Source organism: Nicotiana sylvestris, chromosome 3 (assembly GCF_000393655.2).
Source record: "Nicotiana sylvestris chromosome 3, ASM39365v2, whole genome shotgun sequence".
Taxonomy (NCBI): Eukaryota; Viridiplantae; Streptophyta; class Magnoliopsida; order Solanales; family Solanaceae; genus Nicotiana; species Nicotiana sylvestris.
Genome location: NC_091059.1, coordinates 120,422,132 through 120,429,306, shown reverse-complemented (window position 1 = coordinate 120,429,306; position 7,175 = coordinate 120,422,132).

The following is a 7,175-nucleotide window of genomic DNA, read 5'->3' as shown; positions in this document are numbered from 1 at the left end:
ACATACCCAATATCAGTACACCTCTACACCACCTCTAACTTCTCGTACCAAGCGAGTAAGCATCTAAGGATAAAAATTTAAAGTCTCTAATTTCAGCGCAGTCTTGACCTTCATACTTCCACGATCGACTATGTCTAGAATAATCATCTTAATCAGCACTTCAATGGTTCTCTTTCTATTCTGGAACAGTCGCATACCCCTTTCTAACCATATGTAATAAACAGTAGCAATAATAATCATTTTAAACACTTCAGCACTCGCATTCTACTTTTTGCATCGTCAATTGCCCACTGTAGCTTTTATTATTCTTTATCATCTTTTAATTACCTTTTATTGCAGCATTAATATTGATAATTAAGGGGGATAATTTGTAAATCATACACCCTCGTAGCTTTAGTATAAATAAAGGATGAGGCGAAATACTTGTACGTAAAAAGGATTATTTTACTCTATTATTCTGTTAACATCATTCTGCAAAATGTTTTGTTCTTGATATTGTTATTGCTTCCGGAGAAGTTCAATTCAAATCTAGATTCATATTTTCTTCAAGTATTTTTAATTTAATTTACTTTTTGATCTTCATTACTTTGTATTCACGGACCAATTTAATCGACGTGTCTATAAATGATCACGCTCAACTCTAGACCTAAAAGGGATAAGCGGTCAGTGCAAATATAATCTGATTTAAAACTTTACAATCGAATCCCATAAAGAACTAAGGCTTAGCTACAACTGTTCAGTATTGCTAAGAAACACAGTTCAAATAATTTCCTAGTTATAAAGATTGTAATTTTTATTTTAAACTAATTAATTAACAAATACTAAAAGCAGTAAAATTATCAACTAACAAGACTAAGGGTTGGAGACAAGATTAAGGAGGTCTAGAATTATAATTTCCCCAATTGTCAGAATCCTTCCCGCTACGCCTTCTAAAATTTCGCTTAAGTATTCTCTACCAATCGTGAGTACTTCAGGTGTCGTGATTCTCTTCCGAGAAACTACCATAATTTTACTAGACATATTCATCTGAATTACGCTAGCTGGCACTAATTCACCACTCACTAAGATCACACCAACGTTTTTTATTCCTAATCTCACTTGTAAACTCTCCGTATTGATTCCTTGTATACGTTAGGAGTGATGTTATTCAACAATTACCTAAATATGTACCATTTTCCAAGCAATATATACTAAATAGGCACAGTCAATTAATGGTCATTCAATCAACAACAATAAATGCGTAGTTGAACAGGTAGAGAAATCCAACTGCTCAATTATATAAAAATGTAATAAAAATTCATTCTACAAAAGGTTTCATCAAAACCCTAGATAATAAATTAGCTATTCATAATAGTATGCAAAACTGCAATACTAGAATTCGTAACCAATAATGAAAATAGGAAAAAGAAAGTGAAAAATTCGTAGAAAAATTCTCCGCCTTGTTCCTAGTGTGTTTTTACCTCCTTAGGTCGAATCCCCTCTAAAAAAAACTCCCCCCTTTTCTTAGACATGTTTATGGAGTATTTATAGGCTAGGGTTGCAGTCTCCAAGTCCAAATCCGGGTCAGAGTCTTTTAATTTATGTACTTTTGATCACCAGAATATAGTCCTCGCGAGGCCAGGCTTAAAGCACGGTCAGCCTGGCTATGCCTGGTCTGTAGCACGATAAAGCTGGCTACAGAGCCGGCTACGCTTGGCCTGCAGCCAGGCTTGGATGCTTGGTGTTTTTTGTGTTCTTTTCTTTCATTTTCGTTCTCTTTTCGTGCAACTTTCATTCGACTCTTTCTTCTGATACTCCTACACATAAAACAACATCATTTAGCTCAAATATCGCACAATTAATTACTAAACTAACAAAATATAGGGCGAGTAATGTACTAAAAGTATATCATTTTGGCCAAACATCAATAAACCACGTTACAAATTCAACTGTACCTACAGGTAAATAATGGCAGAGCAAAAAAAATTCACTAGAGGGTGTCAAAATATAAAAAAATAAACACACTGAGAAAAATAATAAAAGTTAATATATAATATATGCAATATTAAAATTAAATTTTAACCAAGCTTGAGTGCTAAACAATGTAATTTTATGTTGGGGTATGTTTTGCAGGGGAGAATTTCCATTTTAAAAAAGGAATTTTTACCTCCTATAACAAAGGTTAACACATTAGTTATTTTAAATAAATACTATTTAAAAAAATTATATTCTATAGATACCTTTTAAGGTTTATAGCAAAATATTTAATTTTGGTTATCTGCTAGCCCTAAGCCACTAAATACGCTAATCAGTTACAATATTTTCTTTCTCTCTCTACTTTGATACATTCCATGCGCTTCCCCATCCCATTAAAATTTCCGATACTCTTCCTCTTCTTTGTCTACTTTTAGAGGAGTTTTCTCTCTCTTTTAAATCGATTCCATTTCAGAATCCTTACAAAGTTTGGCCATACATGCACATGTCGACGCCCACTTTTTCGCTAACCGTGGGGTCAGAAATCGGGTATAAGACATTGGGAGGACAACTCTATTCCCTTTCGAGAATTGGATTTAGAAGTTGAAGAGTCGCCACCCAATGATTATAGTGCATTAGGACACTTTAAGAAGAGTTTGAGATGAAGAGTCCAGAGATTAGGGTAAGGGCTAGAAATTATCCCGAGGGGAAGGTGTTAGGCACCCCTCAAGATCCACTAGTGTAGTCCCGACCATGTTACAATTGTGACTTTACAAGTAAACAATCAAGGCTCAAATAAGGATTCGCATATAACATTGCAATTAGGTTGAAAACATTTGAAGGTAAGTAGAGAGGGCAGAAATTTATGAAAAAAGATTTGAATAGTTCTACAAGAAGAGATGAAAGCAAACGGGGTGGTGGGGTGGTGGGGGTCCTAGGTTTATAATTAATATGGATCATATCAATGCAATATCCAGCAATCACTCCTCAGAAGAGGGGTCGCACGTGATATTAGCGCACCGGTCATCATATCCATATCTACCCTTTGCATGCATAGTCCCCTAACCTTTTCCACTAGCCGACCCCAAAAGTTTATTACAAGATTATTACAGACCAGAACGAATAAGAAAAAATATATCAGAAATTAAAGATTCCAACCAAGGAGAGCCTAATTCAGACCCCAGGTCTGAAATATGAAATAAACCAACTTCCAAAGATCAGATTCCAAAGCCTTTCTCTTATTTGGGATGTGTCAAAGTTCCAAGGAGCTTCAAGAACTCCAGGCAATGTTTACACCCCAAATATATTGCATAATTAGATTACAATGCAGTGGGAAAATGCCACCTCTCAGATGTCCAAGTTAAGAGGGAACTCAAGGTCCAAAGCAGGGCTCAAAAGAGAGGGGCAGAACTTAAGATTCTAGGAATAGGTGTAAGTGCACAAGGGGGAAGGGAATCAGAGAGAGACAGGGCAAGCTAGTGGTCATGCCCGGCAATTGGGATGCTGGCACACCCCTGACCAACCTGCTAGTCAAGCATTGAGAGCTAGGATCCATTGTGGATCAAGTTATGGCCTAGGCAGTAATTAGGATACTGTCAGGCCAAGACCTTAACTCAGGCATACAGAAGGGAATATGGGTAGGGGTTCATAACAGAAGCAAGGAAGAAAAATATTTAACACAAATTACAGAACATGAGCAGTAAAGTAAACAAAAGTCTGAAGCTGTAGAGTGAATACATAAGGGTGAGGCAAAAAATTAAATAAAAGACATACCAGTTTCAAAGAAAATAAGTAAGCAAAAGTAGCCTTGAAAAGCCAAATTGCACACAGCAGTTCCAAAAAAATCTCAGAAGAGAGTAGAGAATTGAGAGAGTATTGAACTCGAAGCAGTATTGTAAGTGTGTAAGAGTATGCAATTCGAAATGTGTTGTAAAAGTATTGAATTGTCCTTGTGTTCAAAGATATGGAAGGGTAGTCCTCTTATAGTGCAGAGAAGCAAGTAAGAAGGGCAAGAAAATAGTTTGCAATCAATCACATCAAGTCTCCCTTTGGTTAAGGGATTCTAATTTCAAACGGGTAAAAGATAAGTAAGGAAAGAGTCTGATCAAAATCTTTTCAAAGCAGCACAAGAAGGGTAAATACACAGGGACTATTTAAGGCAAAAGTCTAATAGTACACGGTTTGTGCAAATAAGGAAAGGGAATCAATCAAACAGCCAGGGAAATCAAAATTACAAGCTCAATTCGAATGAACCAAGTCAGGAAAAGGAAAAGGAGGTTCAATCAAAGAGAAATCAGTAACAATCAATCAAACCCCATTAGAGGATTCAGAATCAATCAATAGTTGGAAAACCCCTTTTTGAAAGAAGACTTTCTCATATATAAAGCACACAAATATCAAGCAAAAGGAGTTGTCATGTTGATTAGAAAAGACTATCATAGGAAGAGTTCAGAGTCAAAAGGTTCCAATTCAGTTTATAAACTCAGAATGAGTCTGAGAGTCCAGGGTTCCAAAGTAGAACCCTAGTCCAAAAATAAATCTTGCCAAAACCCAAAGCCTAGGGTTTCCAACTTTAATCAGAAGCAGAGATGAGAAGACAGATAACAGGCTCAGAGGTCTCTTTCGGAGACTCATGAGAAACCAACATACATGATAGTAGGTTTGAAGCAACAAAGTAAAAAGTTGATTTGAGGAGCATAAAGAACATGTTTAAGAAAAGTCGGAACTTAAGCAAGTTTGGGAGAGAAGAAGGGTGATGTAAACTTAAGAAACAGTAGTAATACATGCTTAGAATTCCAACAAAAGTCCAGTAAAACAAACAAAGTTGAAGAACTCAGCAAGAAACACATATAGCAGAAGAATATTGGAAAGTATAACAGACAACATGTAGGAAAACATAACAAACATTAACATGCGAGCCTGATCTAGAGGCACAGTAGAGTACAAAGGTACAGAAAAGTCACGTATAGTAGAAAGAAAATAGAAGAACAACACATGCATGGTAGAAAAGAAAACATACGAGCATAGTATAAACAAACACATATAAAGAAAGAAAAGGAAGAATCAAACAGATATTTTTGAAAAACCTTTCAGAAACCCTAAATTGAAGGTAAACGATTTTAAAAGGAAAGTCTAGGGAAAACCTTTTAAATGTCAGGTAAAGCATGGATACAACATAGATCTAAGCAAACAAACAGAGAAAGAACCTCGAATAACTTAGGGTTTCAGAGAAACCCTAGAAATGAGAAAGGCTTGGAAGAAGGTCCGATCTAAGTCGGATGAGGTCAGAAACATGCTCAGAAGACCAAGAGCCGCCGGAGCAGGGTCGGAGATGGCTAGAATCTTCGAATTGGGGAAGGTCTGAGTGCAAACCTTCAAGGTTTGGCCACGATTTCTCAGGTATCATGCGTGTAAGATCGAGGGGAGGTGAGTATAGGTCGTCCATGGCCTGAGAGGCCATGGATTCCGATGAGTCGGAGGTTGAAGATGGGGTGATAGAGGTTAGGGCTTCAGGAACATTCGAGAGCATTTGAGAGAGGGAGAGCATTCAAGGGCGGCTAAAAAATGAAGTGGGGGGATTAGGGTAGGGTTATGTGAATTAGAAAAGGAAATGGGCAATCGTGGCCATTGATCAAAAGGATCAACGGCCTAGATTAAAAGAAATCGGGCGGGTCGGATAAATGGGTAAAGGGGTTGGGTTAAATCGGAATTGGGCCAGTCCAATTTTAATTCAGAATTGGGTCAATTTTTAGGCTAAAATTGAAATGAAACGGGGGCCGTAATTGAAATGAAATGGGGTTAGATGCTAAATAGCCAGTTTTTCCTTTTTATTTATAAAAAATAGTAAAATGATTTTTTTAAAACAAATTAAAAGCACTGTGCTAATTAATAATATATAAAAATTAATCTAAAAATGCTGAAAATGATTTTATGATTGCAAAACTCTATTAATCGTACAAAACTCTATTAATCGTAATATAGGCCATAATTGCAATTTTATGTAATTTAGCTTTAAAAATATCAAATGAATTTGTAAAAAATATGCAAAAATCATGTTAATTATATTTTGGTGTAACTATGAGTATGGAAATAAATTATTCACCAAAATGATAATTTCGGAAATAATTATTGGATTTTGTACTGTTAAAATAGACAATAAATTGGTTTTGAAAATCTTTAAAATTTGGGAAAAATACCAACATACTTGGGCATGCTTATATATGCCTACACATGCTATTTTGAAAGTATTTTGAGTATAAAATATATATAGGAAAAAATTGGGGTATCAACAGCTGCCCCTCTTTACCCGGGAAAGATGAAAGAGTTGTCGGATAAAGATAAGATGGTCAATTTTGATCGGAAGTGGTGATTTGAAAGAATTTTTGACCGAGCTCTAGTTTTTGAGCCGCCTACATATCCCTGGTCTTACAGGAATCAGGCCATATGTAGTTCCGGAACCATTGACGGAATATGCTGATGGAGATTTGAAACGGACGAACGCAATGTTTAGATTCAGAGAGGTTTTCTTAAAAATCGATAGGCTGCAAGAACCGGAACGGGATCGCTCCTGCTAAGACGGTCGTTGCCAGCCGGTGCACCTGCAAGCAAGCAATACGAGCGCATATTGTGCGTAAATTTAAACGTGATGCAAATTCCCATTGGACCATGACTGCTGTCCTCGGACGGTTGGGATGACGTCCTCGAACCATGACGTCCTGGGCCATGAGGCGTATGGTAAGGGATTCGCAGGCTATGAAATGATGTTCTCGGGCTATGAGAATGGTGCCTTTGAACCATGATGCCTTTGAATAATGATATGCAAAAGATAAAATGGGGTCCTCAGGCCATGGCATGGCTTTCTCGGGCTATGAAAATGGTGCCTCCGAACAATGACGCCTTTGGACAATTTGGCGATCTTTCAGCCCATGAAATGCAGAAGGTGGCGATCTTTCAGCCGATGCAAGATGTAAATAAAAGGTGGCGATATTTCAGCCGATGCTAGAAAGATAAGGTGGCGATCTTTCAGCCGATGCAAGAAAATAAAGTGGCGATATTTCAGCCATGCAAGAAAATAAAGTGGCGATATTTCAGCCATGCAAGAAAATAAAGTGGCGATATTTCAGCCATGCAGGATGGAGACAGAGCTTAGTCTCGGAAGGCATAAAGGCAGCCTTATGCAGATGATGATGGAGGTAGAGCTTAACCTCGAAAGGCAGAAAAGT